The 20809-nt window shown below is 40.8% G+C and overlaps 1 protein-coding gene across 2 annotated transcripts in view; it reads left to right on the top strand.

Moving 5' to 3' along the window:
• ADCY2 (adenylate cyclase 2) overlaps positions 1 to 20809 on the top strand; it is a 441039-nt gene that overhangs the window by 21473 nt on the left and 398757 nt on the right. The gene's annotated exons all lie outside the window — the stretch shown is intronic.

A 20809-nucleotide genomic window follows, 5' to 3' on the forward strand; every position in this document is an offset into this window, starting at 1 on the left:
GCTGCTATCTGCCCGCTTGTACAAGATCTCTCTAAGCATCTTAAACATATCTATCTCACAGTCATTTTACTTCCATGTTTCCCAGATTGATTCCCCAGGTGTTGAGTTGGTTGGCTCAGTTCCTTGGCATCAGCTTTGACGTTGTTGTTTCCGACTTTAAGTTGAACTGGGAGTCTTCACCCCCTGACCCGTGTCCCACCCTAACCCTCATGCCGCCAGGGCCCTGGGCAGAGAGAGCTCCTGCGTGGAGCCTCAGCCCCATCGATGTGGCAGGTGGCGTTGGCAGGCTCCTAGGAGCACAGCTGTGTGTGCCTGGTGCCCAGAAAAGGCCACAGCCGGGCTCGGCGGTGGTGGCTATTTCTGGCCACTGTTTCTAAGTGGGGGGCTTGGCCAGGGTGCATGCCTCATGCTGGAGGGCTGCTCACACCTCTTTTTGCTGGAAGAGGGGTGCTTTGGGCCCTGAGCCTCCACTGGAACTTGAAATCCTGCCCAGCACTCCCGGCTATGCCAGCCCCTTCAGCAGGGGACTTGAAATGTAGTTATTCTGCCAGATTGACCCCAGGTTTCCTCTCTGGCGTCTTTTGGTATCAGCACCACAGATGCAGGCCCCTCACTGAATGCTGACCTTCCAGAAGTGTTAGAATAGGCTCAGTGCACTTGAGGAAGTGAGCTCAAGGAATGGTTCCCACTAGAAGGTGTTTCCGTGAACAGTATTGCTGTGAGGGGATGCAGGAGACCACCTGCTGCACTGACGGGGATGGTCCACACAGGACCCCTCACCGCTGATGCCAAGGGCAAGTTCAGGGGTCCCAAGGCCATCCTGAGACTTAATCGCGTGCTAGCAGGACTCACAGAGCTCACTGAAAGCTGTAACACTCAAGGTTATGGTGTCTTACAAAGAAAGAATACAGATTAGCATCGGCCAAGGGAAGTGCTCAGGAGAGCTGCCAGGTCTAGAACCTGCATTGTTCCCTCTGTGGGGAGTCACGACAGCCCTGCCCTCCTGGCGACAGCATGTAGCGCTGTGCATGGGGAATACCGCCTGCCTGCGAGGCTCAGCAGAGCCTTGTGTGTCCGGGGTTTTGACTGGGACTCCTCACGTGCTGCCTGTATGGCTGACAGTCAGTCTCAGCCTCTCTGTAGACAGAGCTGACACTGCGTGGCCCTGAGCATCCTGCGTGAATCGCATTTGGACGGTCTGCTGGCCAAGGCCCCCAGGCAAACAGAGTCCTACCAGGCGGGGCATTCCCAGGGCCTGGAGCTCCCCTCCCAGGAGCCCAGGGCAAAGGCAGAGCTGACTCTGGGTGAGGCTGGTTCTTCCTTGCACAGGTGGGTCGAGTGTAGATCTCGGCCGTCCACAGCTCCAGTGTAGAACCCAGAATAGAAACAGCCGGCATGGGCGTCATCTGGACGTTGCCACCCCTGTTCTGGGTGCTTCCCTTACACAAACCCATCCAATCTTTGCGTAGCTCCATGGGGTGGGCGCCATTGTACCCAGGCTCCCCAAGGGCCCAAGCTTCCACACCACGGCCGGGCTGCAGGTGAGCAGGACGGGACACTTGAACTCATGGGTCTGATTCCAGAGGCCACTCTGATCCATGATACGATGGTTCTCAAGAGGGAGCGATTTCACCCCCAGGGGACATTCGTCCCTGTCTGGAAACGTCTTTGATTGTCACAGCCTGGTTGGGGGTCATCTAGTGAGTAGACACATAGATGCTGCTCAACATGCTACAAACACCCTACAAGGCACAGGTCTGCAGCATCACCAAGAATTACCCATCCCCAGATGTCTGGGGTGCTGAGTCTGAGAAACTCTGTGTTTTAAGATGTTACCCCTCAATGGTGTCTTTTAAATTTAGACCCAGTGCTCAAAGCCTCAATAAGTGGAACTGTAGAGTTGCCAGGGCACAACTTAAGAGTGATGGTTCCGTTTTGATCAGGCAAAGATGAGTGATGTCACAGCATGTATCCTGGAGAAAGTACCCTCAGGGGAAAGGGTGGCAGCTTTGAGATTGGTCACCAGCGTGGTTTGGAAGGGGTCCCTGGGGAAATAAGGAAAACACGGAAGACGAACCTTCAGTGCCTTTGCCCTCACAGCCCTGACTGCGTGTGGAGGGCTCTCATCTTAATTCAGCTCAAGACGCCCCCAGCTCGGAGTCCCTCCTACCCTGTGCTGCCAGCATCCCAACCCAGCTGACACTTGTTCCCCACAGCTGCCTCCTGGACAAAAAGTATTTAAAAATGATATTTTGTTGATGGTTCCAAACGTTGAGAGGGAAGCCGGGTGGTAAATTGTAGAGTTTGGGGCTCCAGCTGTTACAGTGGCAGCGTCTGCATTTTGCAGGGAAATTCTCTGCCTGCTTCTGGCTCAGACTGATTTGCTGAAACGCCCGCCATGTGCTGTGAAGAGCTCCCCATTGATCAAATGGAAGAGGGGCTGTTGACACACCTTCTCTTCTTTTTCTGAATGTTTGAAAATACTTGAACAATTTTGAACTCAGCAGAGGAGGATTCAAGGTGTCTGTTTCCTCTGTTCTGTTAGGTAAAGGAAATGGGGTAATTTTTATTTTGTTTTTTTAAAGACACCAGCGGCACTGTGTCCGGGGCCCACAGACCCCTCTTCTGCACGTGCCCGGGCCACCACGTGACATGACAGTGCTTCCTGTCTGAGGGCCTCTGGAACACAGGGCCTTCCTGATAGGTAAGTCCTGTTGAAGGAGGCTTAATGGAGGTTGACGAATAGTATCTCCCAGCTCTGGAGCCTGACGTCTGAAATCAAGATGTGGGCAGGGCCACTATCCCCCTGAAGGCTCCAGGGCAGGATCCTTCCCTGCGTCTTCCAGCCTCATGTGGCTGCTGGTAACCTTGTGTTCCATGGATTGTAGACACACCTCTGCAACGTCCGTCATCACGTGGCATTTTTCTCCCTGTCTCTTTGCTTCTTATAAGGACACCCATCAGACTGGGCTTAGGGAACCCCAATGATTTCTTCTTAACTTGACCATGTTTGCAAAGGCCCTGGTTTTAAATAAGGTCACATCGCACATACTGGGAGTTAGGATTTGAACCCGTCTTTGGGGCGGGACACCATTCAACTCATGACAGCTGTTATTTCATGGGAAGACACTGTCCCCTAGGAGGATGCTCTCCTGTTGCAGGAAGCCAGTCCCATCTCGGGTCCTCTGTGACTCTAATATTTACTTCCCCCTCTTAGATATCTGACAGCTGCTCTTGATGTCGGCCTTCACTTAAACCACAAACCCACCTTGGGATTAAATGTGTGCTGTGGAGATTTTTGACCCATTTTCAAACCAGTGTCTGGGAATTAGAAACATTCTTGTGTATGAATAGCCTGATGAAAGGAACAGAACAGAAAGAGAAAATAACCTGGTGATCGATCACATTGCCTTGTAAACAAGCAGAGCATCATAAACGAATGTTTGCGCATTTGGTTGGTTTACTCTGCCAGTCAGAATAATGAAGGTGCTTCTTTGGGGTTTCTACCTGAGTGGCATGATGACACTTTTCTTGCCTGATACATTTTTGTAATGTCTTTGGTTCACTTAGTGCAGCCTAAACATTTAGGTGATGTTTTAATTTATGACTTTCTATCAAGACAAATCCATTCCATCTCAGCTGAAAACCCCTGACTTAGGTCCTTCCCTCTGAGATGAGAAGACATTGAGAAAGTGGCAGGGCAGGAAGGCAGTCGCCTACGATGGCTGATGTTAGCCTATAGCCACTGGGTTGGCCAAGTGAGGACCTAGAGAGTGAGTTGTATTTGCATTTGATTCCAGAGTTCTGCTTCCCTTGTACTGAGAGCCCATTGACTAGAGTTAAATAAAAACTTCCATTTCTGACAACCCCATTTCCGCCTTGGCAGGGAGACCAGGCTGCAGTTGCTGTATAGATCTGTTAAATTACCAATGTGGAAGGCTAACGTTTTGCTCCAGGAAGAAGAAAGTTTCTTTGCCCTATTACCTGAAAGGATGCCAGACATTCACCATGTACCTATGTGTGTTTTCCTACAAAAATAGGACGTCAGTGTTCAAACATCTTTTTTTAATTTAAAATGGGTGAGAATGAAAGAAAAGCAAGGGCTCTCATAGGTTTTGAAATGGCACAGAGTCAGTTTTCAAGAGCAGTCACTTGGAGAGCTATTAAAGAATGTATTTACCCCTGGAAGAATCTAGTAGTATATGAATGAGAGGAGAAATCCAGCCTGTTCCTAAGTATCCAAGAAAGACATCTCTGTATGCTTTTGTGTACCAAGGTTGATCTCTTAGGGGACATTTTGGACTTAATATGAAGAAGAACATATCTGAGAAAAGTTAAAAGTAATATAAAAATTATTTCATTTAACAGCAAAGATGTAGGGATTTTCCAACCCCCCCCCTTTTTTTAATAATGGCAAGGAATGTACTGATGAAATGTGAATTTTAAGGAAGTGCAGTACAGCTGGACACAGCCCCAAGTGAAGTTATTTTGAGATCCCCACATATTTCTGGCTGTTGAGCATGGAGGTGGCATTGCTGTATTCTCTCTACTGTTCCTTCCCAGCTGGAGTGTTGTGAAAACCACACAGGCTGTGCAGTGAACTGGGGATTTATCACCACCCTCACGGGGGCTTCCCAGCCCTGACCTTGCTTGAAGAGACAAGTCTGCTGCTGTTTCTGGAACAATCTCCATGTTTCCTCTTCTTTTCTCTCCTCCCGTGCTTTTCTTTAGAGGAGCATAAGCCCTGGTACTTAAGATTGGCATCTTCATTAAACTGTTATCTGGCAATGGAAGGGATGCTGCTGTTCTCACCTCTGAGCTTCTGCGGTCCTCCCTCCACCCCACGCCCACATCAACATACGTTTTAAAGGTTGGGTGGCCTCGGAGGCATTTTTTTTTTTTTTTTTTTTTTTTGCGGTACGCGGGCCTCTCACTGTTGTGGCCTCTCCCGTTGTGGAGCACAGGCTCCGGACGTGCAGGCTCAGCGGCCATAGCTCACGGGCTACTATTATTACGTGCAATTTGAAGATGAGAAAACTGAAACCCAGAGAGGTTAAGCAACTTTTCCAAAGTCACACAGTTAGGAAGAGAGCCAGAATTTGAACATGACATTCTGGCACCATGCGTGATCATCACACATCATCTTCCTCTGCGCCTCGTCATTGGTGACTGTGGGGTGTTTCTTGTGGTGCCTCAGCAAATGACAGATTATTATGTGATGAGGAAGGGGGCACACTGGAGAATTCTGTATTGTTCTATCTGTTACATGTTATTTGGAAAAACTTCATGGGGTGGGAGCTGTTGCTTCAGAGATGCAAAAAAATTGATCACATCACTGTTCTGAATTGCTAGTGATATTCCCAGTTGGAGGTATTTTCATTCATCAGACGAGTCAGTAAGAGAAGCGGGACATTTCGGCCCAAGGAACAAATGTCTGTGTGTCCATATTAGTCAGCATAATTGTTTGGAAGTCAATGACTGCTTTCATACTGAAATGAACATAACTCCCTTATTAACAGATTCCCTGTAATTACATTTCTTTCTGCTGGTTTTCTCATCTGGGTCTGTCTTAGCATCTGTGTACTAGTAATCAGTTCCTTTCTTCCCTGTAAGAAAACCCCGTCAGGCTCAGAGGACCATTTGCTGGGATACTGGCTCTTCCAGTAAGGCACTCGTGTCCTAGGGGGTGGCCACCATCGTAAGGAAGCCGGTCCTGTGTGTGCAGCAATCAGGGCCTCTGGGGAAGTCAGTGTGCGGTCAGAAGAAGGAATCATGACAGTAGTTTGGAGTTTGTAGTGTTTTCCTGAAAGAGCTGGAACTTTACAAGGGAGGAAAAATGTTCTGTACACTTCCAAAACATCTGTTACTGACTCTGTTTAAATGGAGACATTTTTGATGGTGATTATCTTAGGGCTTCCTGCATCATGTCCCTTGTATTTGCTAAATGATTTTATAAAACACTGTGTTTGTCATAGAATTCCAGCTGCTTTGGCCTTGAATCTTGGATGCTGTTGTTATATCCAAAGAAACATACTTATGGGAACTGGTGAATAATATAACCTGTGATTGTCCTGTTTGGACTGTGTGTGTGAGTGCAGGGGAGCTGCTGACGTGAAGGGGAGTGAATTCTAGACTCCAGGCTGGAGCAGCAAGTTCTGGGGAAAGAAATACATCCCGAGTTTAAATTATTTCCTATTAAGAGTTGCTAAGCAACGCCTCACTTAGCTTCCCCAGTATTTGGTACTTCAGATTTCCTTTTCTCAGCAGCCACTAACATCACCCTCGCCCAGCAATTTCACAGAGTTGAAAACCCAGAAGCTAGAGTTTGGAAAGGCAAAGGTGCTGAAATTCTCAGGACAGAAAACCTAGGAAGAGAGAGGAGAGAACTAGAGAGAGAGAAGGAGTTCCGGAGGTTTGTAGAAAGTACCTTGAGTTTCCGCCTGAGCACCGATTCACACACACAGGGGAGAAACCTACCACAGGCCCGAGGAAGGACCTCTGGGAAAGAGCAGATGGATTAATTCCTGGCACAAGGTCTGGAGAGCAAGCACCAGTGACAAAGAGTTCCTAATGCAAAGGGAATCAGTTCATCAAGAAGCCCTAACAGTTCTAAATACTTATACGCCTAATAAGAGAGAGGCAAAATAGATGATGCGAAAACCCATATCTAACTCAGAGATTGAAACACCCTATCTCAAAAACAGGTGGGACAATCAGAAAGAAAATCAATAAGGATATAAGAGATTCACAAAGTATTACCAAACAAATTGATCTAATTGATGTTTATATAACTCTCCAGCCAACAATGCAGAATATGTGTTCTTTTAAATGCACGTGGAACATTTATCAAGAGGGACCATATTCTTTCATTGTTTTTTTTTCTTTTTAATATCTGTTTTGGAGTATAATTGCCCGACAAAGTTGTGTTAGTTTCTGTTGTACAACAAGTGAATCAGCCAAATGCATACATATATCCCTCTCCCCTCCCACCTATCCTATCCCACCCCTCTACGTGGGCACAAAGCATCGAGATGATCTCCCTTTGCTATGCAGCAGCTTCCCACTAGCCATCCATTTTACATTTGGTAGTGTATATATCAGTGCTACTCTCTCACCTCGCCCCAGCTTCCCATTCCCCCTCCCCATGTCCTCAAGTCCATTCTCTACGTCTGCATCTTTATTCCTGTCCTGCCCCTAGGTTCTTCAGAACCATTTTCTTTTTTTCTTTTTTTAGATTCCATATATATGTGTTAGCATACGGTATTTGTTTTTCTCTTTCTGACTTACTTCACTCTGCATGACAGACTCTAGGTCCACCCACTTCATTACAAATAACTCACTTTCATTCCTTTTTATGGCTGAGTAATATTCCATTATATATATGTGCCACATCTTCTTTATCCATTCATCTGTTGATGGACATTTAGGTTGGGTCCATGTCCTGGCTATTGTAAATAGAGCTGCAATGAACATTGTGGTACATGACTCTTTTTGAATTATGGTTTTCTCAAGGAGATTGCTGGGTCGTATGGTAGTTCTATTTTTAGTTTTTTAAGGAACCTTCATTCTGTGTTCCATAGTGGCTGTATAAATTTACATTTCCACCAACAGTGCAGGAGGGTAGGGGCCACATTCTTGATCCTAAAAGTCTCGCTAAGTTTAAAAAGATTACTTTCATACAAAATGTGCTCTCTGGCCATAATGGACTTCAACTTGAAATCAATAATGTAAAGAAGTTTGGAATATCAATCAATATTTGGAAACTAAACAACCCATTTCTAAATAACTCTAAAGGCCAAGAAGAAATTACAAGGGGAATTGGAAAGTATGTTGAACTGAATGAAATGAAAACATGATGGATCACAGTTTGCAGGGTGCACCTAAAATGGCACTTAGAAATTTGTAGCCTCAAATGCATATAGTACAAAAGAGGAAAGGGCTCAAATCAACAACGTAAGCTTCCAACTTAAGAAACTAGAAAAAGGAGTACAAATTAGAAAAAAAGAAATAAAAAGGAGCAAAAAACAATGAAATTGTAAACAGAAAAACAATAAAGATAATCAATGAACCCAAAACTGGTCCTTTGAGAAGATCCATAAAATTGGTAAATCTCTAGCCAGACTGATCAGAAATAAAGATAAAAGACAAAATTACCAGTATTAGAAATGTGAGAGGGGCTGTCCTTATAGATCCTACAGACTTTAAAAGGATAAGGAAATATTATGAACAGCTTTATGCCAATAAATTCCACAATCTAGATGAAATGGACAAATTCATTGGAAAGCAAACTAGCAAAGCTCATTCAAGAAGAAATAGATAACTTGAATTGCCCTATATGCATGAAATGATCTGAATATGTTGTTAAATATCTTCCTACAAAGAAAATTCCAGGCCCAAACGCCTTCTCTGGTGAGTTCTACCAAAATTTAAGGAGGAAATAATCCCAATACTATTCAAGTTCTGCAAAATAGAAGAAGGAACATATTTCCCAATTTATGTCATGAGGCCAGGATTACTCTGATACCAAAGCCAAAGACGTTACAAGGAAAGAAAACTACAGATCAATCTCTCTCGAACATAGATGCAAAAATTCTTTAAAAATTTTTAGTAAATTTAATCCAACAAAACAATGGAATTTATATCAAGAATGCAAAGTTGGTTTAACATTCAAAAATCAATTCATGTGATTTACCACATTAACAGATCATTTCAGTAATTGCAGTGCCTGCCATCATTTTGGTAGATAAAGGGGAGACATTTGACAAAATTCAACATCTACTCATGATAGCATCTGTCAGCAATCTGGGAATAGAAAGGAACTTCCTCAAACCAATAAAGGGCAATTGAATAAAAAGTATAGCATTGGGACTTCCCTGGTGATGCAGTGGTTAAGAATCCGCCTGCCAATGCAGGGGTCACGGGTTCAAGTCCCAGTCCGGGAAGATCCCAAATGCCATGGAGCAACTAAGCCCATGCGCCACAACTACTGAGCCTGCACTCTAGAGCCCACGAGCCACAGCTACTGAAGCCCGCGTGCCTAGACCCCATGCTCCGCAACAGGAGAAGCCACCACAATGGGAAACCCCTGCACCACAACGAAGAGTAGCCCCTGCTCACTGCAGCTAGAGAAAGCCCGCGTGCAGCAATGCAGCCCAAAATAAATAAATAAATTTATGAAAAAAAAGAAAAGAAACCAGTGTAACATCATACTTAATTGGGAAGGACTGAATGATGTTACCTGTGATCTGGGTAGGGTAAGGAGAAGAATCAAAAGACATAGAGACTAGAACATAAGAAGTTAGGCTGGCTTTATCTGTCTGTGTGTGCACTGTCCATTGTATTAAAAATCCTATGGAACCTAAAAAATGCTGCTAGGACTAGTAAGTGGGTTTAGTGATGATGCAGTTTACAAGGCTGAGATAAACTGTATTCCTATATATTAGAGTCTTCCAACCATAAATTGAAAAAAATATCACTTAATATAGCATCAAAATGTAAAATACTTAGGAGTATATTTGAATAAACATGTATAATTCTTCTACACAGAAAACTATAAGACACTGTTGACAGAAATTGATGAAATGAGTAACTGGAGAGATAGACTCTGTTCATGGATCCAAAGACTCAATGTTGTTAAGCTGTGAGTTCTCCCCCAGTTTGTTCTGTACAGGCAATGCACTCTCAACAAGCTGTTTATAGAGAGTAGCAAGCAGATTCTAAGATATGTATGGACATGCAAAATACTGAGAAGAGCTAAAACAAATTTGAAAAAGCAGAACATAGAGATTTTACTCTACTGGATTTCAGGATTTATTATAAAGCTCCATAATCAACCTAGTATATAGTATTGGTGTAAAAATAGACATTTAGGCTAATGGAATACAGTAGATTGTCCAGAAATAGTCCCACATATATATGGTCAATTTAGTTTTGACTATGTTCCAAGCTAATTTAATGGGCGAAAGTATAAGCTTTTCAACAATAGCTGCTGAAAAAATTAGTCTTGTTCAAAAAATATACTTCCATTCATATATATGTGTATATATATAATGTATATACAAAAATGAACTCAAAATGTATCATAGATTTAAAAGTTAGTCCTCAAACTATTAAACTTCCAGAAGAAAACATGAGAACCATGAGAAAAGATCTTGATACCCTTGGCTTAGAAAGCTGTTTCTTAAATAGAATATGCCACAAATTGTCAACTATTAAAGAAAAAGCCCTGATCCATAGGATTTGATCAAAATGTAAAAACTCTTCCTACTCAAAGGCACTTTTATGAAAGTGAAAATGCAAGCCACAGACTGGGAACAATAGTTAAAAAATATATATCTGGCAGGCACTTTTATGAAAGTGAAAATGCAAGCCACAGACTGGGAACAATAGTTAAAAAATATATATCTGGCAAAGCACTTGTACTTAGGATGTAGAACTGACTCTTACAACTGAATTATACCTCAGTACAGGTGTATAATTAGTGAATGAGGTTTTGTAGTGCACAAAGAATTTTCATACTCCATTCCAAATTATTGATACAATATCCTCAAATGGGAGGTAGGATTCCCATTTTAAACATGACCCCCCCCCAAAAAAAAAAAAAACCCTGAGATACAAAAAGAGGCTTTGTGACTCTCTAAAAACATGCAGCAGGTGGAAGCCTGGAACCCACTATGTCTTTCTTCTTTCCATTCAGGTGAGCTGACTCACCCACTCTTGGCTGTGTCCCCCTGATGCCTTTATAGTCAATGAAAGAAAAGAGGAGTCTTTAAGGAGAACAAAGATACCGAGATGTTCTAAGAGAATGGCAAGATTTCCATTTTTATCATGTCTAAAAAGGAGATGTTTCCTTGAGCAAAGATTTCTTACCTATTCAATTTTTTTAAAGATTGGGAAATCAGTTGCTGAATCGTGTGATATTCAATCTCTGCTCAGCCTGTTTTTTAAAAGAATTTTTTTTCATTGAACATGATACACACATAAAGTGTGTAAGTCACCAATCTGTATTCTCTTTAATGCTCTTAATATGAAAAAAATACTCGTATTACTGTATTACCTCCTGCTGGGGGATGTAACTGAAGAACCAAATATTCTAAGATGTGTAACACAGATGCGTTAGGCTAAAAATTGTGAAGCAAAGAAATAACTTTTTTTGGTAGACAGTTGAACCAAAGTTCTTAAAGAAGGAAATAAATAGGGAATTATTATAATAAAATAAAAAATTAACTTTATCATATTGGCCCAGATACAGATAAATACACCAAGGGAAAGGAAGGGAGAGCTTAGAAAGAGACCTGTCTTTTATGGCAGAGATGGAATTAAAACTAGCAGGGGTGGGATGGACTATTCAGTAAGTGAAAAAAGAAATACATGAAATAAATGAACAAAAGAAAGAAATAGATTTTTCTTATGGAAAGAATCAAATTTCTACTTTATTCCATATAAAAATATGAATTCTAGCTGGATTAAAATCTAAATGAGGAAAGCAAACCATTAAGGTTTTCACAGAAATGTAGCGGGAAATCTCTTTATAACATCAGTGTAGGGAAGGGATTCTTAAATAAGGCATGAAGAGAAAAAACTTTTTCTTAATTATGAAAGAAAATTGATGGAGAAATATAAAAGGAAAGACCCATCCCATTTATTTTTATTTCTTTGTAGATACTCAAGAAGCAGACTTACATGTATGACCAAGGAGGCATGTAGGTGAATTGGTTGGGAACTGGATAAATCAATTACAGTACTTTATTCAATAAAATACTAAATAAGACTCAAATGAATACATAGATCTACATGTATCAATACTGAGAAATCTTGGAAGCATAGTGCTCAGTAGAAAAGTTGCAGAATGATGCTAATTTTATATATAGTTATACTTCGAATACTTACATATGCAAGTATTCAGAAAATAAAAAAACATGAATGAGAAGAATAATGTACTGATTTCCCCCTCTTGGTTTTTTGTGGGGAAGGAGAGAAGATAATGTGAAGAGGAGACTTTAGCTGTAACTTCCTCTGTGTGTGTGTGTGTGTGTGTGTGTGTGTATGTGTGTGTTAAATATACATATACATATATATGAAAAAATAGGATTGAAGGCTACTATGGCATAATGTTCAGTGTATGAGGTGTGTTTACAGGAGGCTGTCATATGACTTGTATTTTTAAGAATTCTGGTTTTAGTGTTTCACATTTTAGAGTAAAATTAAAAAGATAAAAAAAAAATCCGTTGTACTGAATATGCCTTTGCCTTTGACATGCATTTGCCATTCTGGATCATGGGTCCCAGCCCAGCTTTTAGAACCTGACTCCGTTCGTTATCAGCCTGTGAGCCACTGCTGAGGGCGGCTGTCTCTTCTGCTGCTTCCTGTCCCTCAGCCTCTGGGGTGTGATTGTTGTTCACCATGGTGAACATAAAAACGCTCCTTTTTTACCTAAATGTGTGTTATTACTAGTTTTAATAAAGCACGTTCTATTTTTCAAACTTAAAAAATATTGTTTAGCACTGTACCAATGACAGGGAATGTAATACTGAATGATGGTAAGATATGGTCACTGGGATCCGTATTTAAAAATTAATGAAAATCCAATCAAAATGTTCAAAGAACATAACCACTTAAAAGAAATAGCTAAATGGTGATATCATCACATTTTCATGGAATAAATACTTGGGGGATTAATTAATGGCCATAATCCTTAAATCCTATAAAGTAATTGTTATTACAATTAAATGTTAATTGTTTTCTTTGGTGTCCAACTATTCCAAAAAGAAAAAAGAAAAGAAAAATCCCAAAACTGTTGACAAAATATTTGAGAATGAAGGATTGAAATTAAGACATCTTTGTCTTTGAACTTTACATATGTGTGCTGTTGAGTATGACATGGTTGTATTTTTGACACTTTTTTTCTGTTGACCCATGATGATAACAATTAACACATTAGCATGGAAGAATCATATGAAATAATTGTAGTAGATTGATTCAAATCCTGCCACTCTCTTCCTTCAGTTACCTTCTGCGTGTCTTCTTTTTTGTATGATTTGAAACTGTGTATTTAAGGAAAAACACTAATTTTCCAACAAAATGCTAATACTTTTAAACTATGGCACTTAACTTTATTCATAGTCATCAGAAAACTTTAGAATTTCTAGAGATATAAAACAAAAACCTGGGGCTTCCCTGGTGGGGCAGTGGTTGAGAGTCCGCCTGCCGATGCAGGGGACACGCATTCGTGCCCCTGTCCGGGAAGATCCCACATGCTGCGGAGCGGCTGGGCCCATGAGCCGTGGCCGCTGAGCCTGCGCGTCCGGAGCCTGTGCTCCGCAATGGGAGAGGCCACAACAGGGAGAGGCCACAACATTGAGAGGCCTGCGTACCGCAAAACAAGCAAACAAGCAAAACAAAACAAACAAACAAACAAAACCCTGACAGCTTCATTAAATATGCTAGGAAAAACATGTACCCAAGTCATCCAATGGACTCTTCTTTCTCAAGTTCTGGGGGTCAGTGCATATGGATTTTGGATTCATGTTTCCTACTACTTTGTAGATGGTACTAGCTTATTTTTAAGCATAAACACTGGACAGAACAGAGAAGAGGGGAACATGAAAGAGGTAAAGACCCAGCAGCATTAGCAATCCATAAAGAAAAAGGAACGGACAATTTTTGTAACACATACGGATTAAATGGGTAGTGGCAGGAGGTTAAGGAATGGTGCTGGGGATTGACAGAGGCTTACGATAAAGGGAAGAATACATTCTATAAATTATCAGCATAGTATGCAATATATTTTATCAAGCTCTGAATTTGAGATATTTTAAAGTTCTGATTTTTCTTTATCAAAGTTCCACTTAGCAGGATACGTTTTCCCCTCTCAAAAACTAGTTTTCTCATTTGCTAAATGCTATAGTCCTTTAGAACTCTGTACAGAGACTTGTTTCATGCAACAAGGGAGGGAGATGCCTTAATATTCTTTAGTGGTTGCTGCTGCTCCTAACACTACCTTTTTTTCTACCTTTGACTTTTTTTTTTTTTTTTTGCATGTCTTCTTTTAAGGTATGTGCTAGGGCTTAACTGCAGACACACTCAGTGTGCTGATCACAAAAACTCGATCGACATCTAATGCTTTGCATTCTAAGTCAACTTCTTGCTCCATACATCTTTGAAGAAGATGAAACTCAGCATCTAGATACTTCTTTTTTATTGGAAATGCAAAGACACCAAGGCTAAGTAGGCGACATATGGATGCTCCGTACTCTTAGCATGTGGGCACAAACCCCAAGAGCTGTCTTAGAAACTGAAAGCAGAAACAGGTCTTTACAGTTTGGAGGGAATCTTTCTGTTGGCCTCTGGTGTGGCCTCTATCTAAGCCATCGTCTGGGTATTTGTGAGTGTCACAGGGTGGAGAGCACAGAGACTCTAGACCTCACAGGATGGAGGTTAGGGGTCCTACAAAACTGTGTCCCACATACTGTAATTATAGGCAGCCATCTGTTTCAGCCAAGATTTCTTTGGTGTCTGTCCTGTTCAAGGACTGCTTGGGGCCAGGATCTCTTTTGTATATCCTTTATAGGGTGCTCCTATAAAGCATGCATCCTATAGCTTCACAGGATGATCTGATTGTGGGGAATTAATCCACATTCACCCAGAATGCCAACTTATAGTTTTATTGCTGTTTAGAGAGTGCTCCTGTCTGCTAACCAAAAAATACCTTCTTTCTGATGTTAGGTTACCTGGGAAACCTATTCAGTTGGGTGTGTGTTGAAGATCAGATCAGAACAAAGTGGGTCATGAGCTTTCCTTGGGTATTTTATTCAGACTGAGACAGTCTGAGTAGGAGCACGGTTGCACAATGAAGTCATTGCTTTTGGCAGGTGACATTGGGCAGAAGTCTTGGGCTGTGTTGCATGGAGCTCCTCCAGGATCAGTCTCAACGTCCTGCAAATACTCTCAAGTGAACCGACTTAAGGTCTCCTATAGATAGAAAGTGTGGCCCAGGGAAGATGATGAATATTTTTGGAATATGAGCATTATTTTCCTCCACTGGAGGTAAACCTAGGTTTGGTTTTGGCTTATGGCTCCTGTTCTGGATTCTGCTTCACTCATCATTTAACCAACATCCTAATGTGGGAACCTGTCCTTTTGCTGTCTGACATCATGGGAATCTCCAGGAGGACCTGGAGTCTGTGTTCATCAGGGCATAAGACCAACCATTTCTAAGCTCTGGAAACACTATTATTGCATATAAGCTGTTACTTAACTAAATAAATACACTTCTCCTTAAGAGTTCAGAAAGATTTCTAATTAATTCCAATTGAAAAAAAGTGGCCCTAGGAGTAGCTAGAGTCTGTGTTGACAGCTGAGAGAACAGCTAAGGTCTCTGTCTCACTTTGGGTATTGGCTGTTGTGCCTGTGTGGTCAGCAGTGGGGCCCCTGGTGGGCCCCAAAATGTGGCTCTGGCCTCACTGGTAACCCTGAGATGTTTCTACCTAACAGCACCCAACAGCAGAGACTCCAGTACTTACCACTGTTAGAAATGGATACTCTCCTCAGGTTGGCAGGTATTTTTTCCCCCAGCAATAATGAAGTGGCTTAGTAATGATGGATTTCTATAGATAAAGGCCAGTGTTAAAATTTTAGAAGCCCTTGGAAATCTCAACATTGTTACCTTGGTTTCTGAGCAGAGTCAGCATGGAATAGAAATGCAGATGATCCCCATTATTTGCAGCATCCAGTTTTGCAAATTTGCCTACTTGCTAAAATGTATTTATAACCCCAGAGTCGATAGTTGAGGCCATTTGTGGACATGTGCAGAGCAATAAACAATCTGAGTTGCCCCATGTGAATGTTCTCAGCTGAGCTGGAACAAGGCATCACTCTGCCTTGTGGTTTCAGCTCACACCGTAAGCAAGCGTCCGTTTTGTGATTTATTTAGTGCCATATATATATATATATATATATATATATATATATATATATGTATTTTTGTGCTTTGTGTTGATGATTTTGCTGCTTAAATGGCCTCCAAGCATCTTGCTGAAGTTTTCTCTGGTGTTCCTGAATGCAAGAAGGTTGTGATGTGCCTTCTGGAGAAAATATGTGTTAGATAAGCCAGAGATGCTAGCTGTGAGTTAAGTGTTAACAACTCAACAGTGTATAGAAAATAAGGTGCCTTTAACAAAAACACAATACAACAAGGTTATATATTGATTGGTTAAGGAAAATGCTGTGACCAGGGGCCCACAGGAGCCTCGCCCCATATTTAATGGTTCAGTACTCACTAATTCAGTGTTCATGGTGATGGTATAGCCATAACTATGGAGATTAAGGAGAATGGACCACCTTACCTTGGGAGGGCAAACCACAATACTGTCAGTGTAATAGCCCACGGAGATAGCAATGGAACTACTGGTTTCAAATTTCTGTACTTCCCATCACCTTTTCCATTTTCATACGTGATGTATTGAAATAATGTGCCTTGGCCTTGATATTTCTGTGAGTTGTATTTTGGCCTCACTCAGTTTCAGCTCATTGTTGAAATATTGTGAAGTGATGATAGCTTTAGAAAACCAGAAAAACATGTTCATGTGAAGGGTTGAGGGGTTCCTGGATTAACATTTGGGAACGAAGTTCCTTCAGTCAGAGTGTCCTTGATGAGTGATCCCTGCTGTCGGCGGTGACACCTTCAGCAGCTGGAGTGTTTGGCAACCGATTTGACTGCAGGTACTTGATGGGGTGAGGCTCCAGCCCAGAGCTCTCCTGGGCTCCTGAGAGACAGCCGTGTGATGAAGCATAAGGGCAGTGTGCTGGGCATGCTCCTGTGATGGGGAGGGCTCTGCATCCAGATCAAACATTGCCACTTCCTCAGCGAGTGTCCTGGGACATCCTTTGGCATCAAGCTATTTGTTATTTCACAGCCTGTCTGCCTTTGTGAGGGTCTGTTCCTGTCCCTTGAGTGTCATTTAGTCAGGAAAGAGACAAACTAAAGGCCATTAGGATCAGGCACAGCCCCACTTCGTAGGTACCAGCAGTGGGACTGGTGCTGACTTCCACCCCACAGACGGCTGCAAGGATTCAGGCCAAGAGCATCAGAACAATGTATTAGGACAGGATTTTTAAGAAATGCTGATGTTCCATAGCAGTCTGTGGCAGGTCCTGAGGGACTGGCTTAGGGGTGCTCAGACATCCCCAGAATCTCCATCAAGCCCCTCAAGCCACCATGGCACTTAGTAAAGGGATGCAGTTGCTGTGGAAACCCAGCTTCATGACTTGTCCTCCAGCCTTCCTTCTGCGGAGGACAGATGGGGTTCCATGGACCCAGGTGTTAATGCACGCTGCAGTGAGGGCTGTGGAGTGATGGGCAGGAGACTGAGCCTGCCAATCACATGATAGAGTTACTTTCAGTGTCATTTGGTACAAGTTATGAGCTCTTGATCAAGGGAATTAACTTGTCCAGGCCTCAGTTTCTCCATCTGTCAAATCACAATCGTATTAGCAGCAGCTCAGAGGGCCATGGGAAAGGGTAGCAAGGATAATTCTTAGCACGGTGCCTGACATATAGTAATAGGTGCTCAGTAAATGCTAGTTAATGTGATAAGCCTTCCCATACTCTGGGGTATCTTTTAATGACTCTGCATGTGACATAGCCCCTTTATTCACCTGGCAAGTAATAGAAATGCTGACACCATATGGGAATTTGGAGCCCAAGAGAAAGGTTAGTTTCAAAGTAGAGGTGAGAATTTAGTTTCTAAAAAAACTAAAATTAGAACTACCATATAATCCAGCAAATCCACTCCTGGGTATATATCTGAAAAAAACAAAAACACTAATTTAAAAAGATACTTGCACCCCAATGTTCATAGTAGCATTATTTACAGTTGCCAGTTATGGAAGCAACCTATGTGTCCACCAACAGTTGAATGGATAAAGAAGATATGGTACCTATATACAACGGAATATTACTAAACCATAAAAAAGAACAAAAGTTTGCCATTTGTACCAACATGGATGGACGTGGAGGGCATTATCCTAAGTGGAATAAGTCATACAGAGAAAGACAAATACTGTATGATATCACTTATATGTGGAATCTAAAACATACAATAAACTAGTGAATATAACAAAAAAGAAGCAGACTCACAGATGTAGAGAACAAACTAGTGGTTACCAGTGGGGAGGGGGGAGGGGCAATATAGGGGTTATATTTTATAGCTATAGAATTATAGTTAAATCTAGGGGTTGGGAGGCATAAACTATTAGGGGTAAGACAGGCTCAAGGATGTATTATACAATACAGGGAATATAGTCAATATTTTGTAGTAACTGTAAATGGACCTTTAAAAATTGTATAAAAGGAAAAAGTTAAAAACAAAGTAGAGATGAGAGCGTGACTGTGGCAGAACTCAGAGCTGTGTGACAGGACAGGTGAGAGATAAAAAGAGCATCACAGAAGGTGACCACATCACAGGAGTGGCCAGAGAAGTGAGAGAAGTCTCAGACGACCATGATGTTGTCGTGCCCTGCAGGTCACAGATGGAGAGGCTGTGGACAGATAGCAACAAATGTAGGGACTGAAACTTTGCTGAACAACCCCCCAGTAATGCAGGATGGTTAAGTTCCTGAGACCCTCTATACAATACGGTGCCTACAGATAACAACACTGTGCGATGCACTTCAAAGTGTATAAAGAGAGTGTTTCTGGGGTTAAGTGTTCTGACCACAAAAGAAGGGGTGCAGGAGGAAACGCTTAGAGGTGAGGAAGATGTGTATTACCTTGATCGTGGGGATGGTTTCATGGGTGTATGCATCTCCCCAAACTCACTAAATTGTATACCTTAAATATTCATATCCAGCAGTGTGCTGGCAAACCAGCTGTCAGGAACTGTTTTTTCATAGTTTCACCCATTTCGATATTAGAATGTTCTCTATCTTGAGGAGTCCTTTGCTTATTGGGGATATTAGTGATTTGCCTTTGATATAAGTTGCAAATGTTTTCCCCATTTTGTCCTTTGTCTTGAGTTTTCTTGTGATGTTTTGCATGCAAATGTTTTATTTCAAATTTTGTGTAGTTGGATTAGTCAATCTTTTAGTTTATTCTTCTCAATTTTGAGGCATGTTTAGGAAGTTCCCCCTCAAAACTCCTAGGTTATGAGGGAGTAAGCCTTTTTGAGCTAATCTCTACATTTAGATTACTGATCAATGAATGGGACATCTATCTCCATGAAGGTGAGACATGCTTTATCTTTTTCTGAGTGACTATGCAGTTGGCCCAATGCTATTTATTGAAAGGATGCTACTGTTTTCCTAGGCTAAATCTCCCTTCATGTGGGTCTAGTTTTCCACTCTCTTCTCTGCTATTAGGCTGTTTGTGTGCCAGGACCACTCTTTTAATTTTGGAGGTTTTATAGTAAGTTTTAGTATCTGGTGGATCTTTTATAATTCTCTGTACTTTATAATTCATTTTTCCAGCTCCAGGGAAAAAAACCCCAAACATGTAGATATGGTTATTGGGATTGCATTAAAATTGTGGCTAAACCTAGACATAATTGATGGCTTTGTGATTCAAGAACATGGCATGGTTTCCATTCATTGATGTCTACATTTCTGTTTTTTTTTTCTTCCAGGAGTATATAAAGTTTCTTATATAGGTTTGGCACCTATGTCATTTCCATACCTCGGTACTATATATATATATATATATATATATATATATATATATATATATATATATATATATATATATATATATATATATATATGTATATATATATATATATATATATATATATATATATGTATATATATGTATATATATATATATATATATATATATATATATATATATATATATATATATATATATATATATATATATATATATATATATATACATACATATATATATATATATATATATATATATATATATATATATATATATATATATATATATATATATATATATATATATATATATATATATATATATATGTATTTGTCATTCATTTAATTATTTTCCCTTATAAATTGGATATTTTTTCCATTGTGTGTTTTTTTTAGATATTTGTGTTATAAATGAGATTTATTGACTTTTCTCCATTTAATTTATATCTTAAAATTTGACTAAATTATTTTCTTTATAAAAGTCTTTAATGCACTTTTGAATTTTCAGATAGGCAGTTTTATCTACATAGAAAGATTGTTTTATGTCTTTCTCCCCTGGATTCTTATGCCTCTAATTGCTTTCTCTTTTCTCATTGTATTGTCTACATCCATTACCATATTTATTAGTGGTGGTGACAGTTGGCATGTGTCGTTTTTCTCACTTTAGTAGAAATATCTCCAATGTTTCCTCATTAAGTAGGATCCTGGCATTTGGACTAAGATTCTTATGTATATAATCACATTCAATGTTCAGTAAGCACCTAAGAGTTCCATTTTATTGGGTGCTTTGATAAAGAACTGTTGTTGAATTTTGTTAAGTGCCTTTTTGACATCTTTAGAAATGAATTCTATTGATCTTTAATATAATCACTTATATATAAGGATTTTGATTGTTCTTTGTAGTCTCTAGCATTATAAAGTGCCTGCTTTTAAGTATTTTTTGCCCTGAATTCCACCATGTCTGATACCAAATTGTAACCCCAGATTGCATTTTACTGCTTTGTCTGTCTTTCTGTATATTCTTTCATCCTTTTATTTTTAATATTTCTGGGCTAATTTAAGAGTCTCTTCTTGTTTATAGAAACAGTTATTGTTTTGTAGCATGAAAATATTTTTTGATAGATAGGTTAGGGCCATTTGCATTTATTGA

This window comes from Mesoplodon bidens (assembly GCF_964165515.1).
Source record: "Mesoplodon bidens genome assembly, chromosome: 4".
Classification (NCBI taxonomy): domain Eukaryota; kingdom Metazoa; phylum Chordata; class Mammalia; order Artiodactyla; family Ziphiidae; genus Mesoplodon; species Mesoplodon bidens.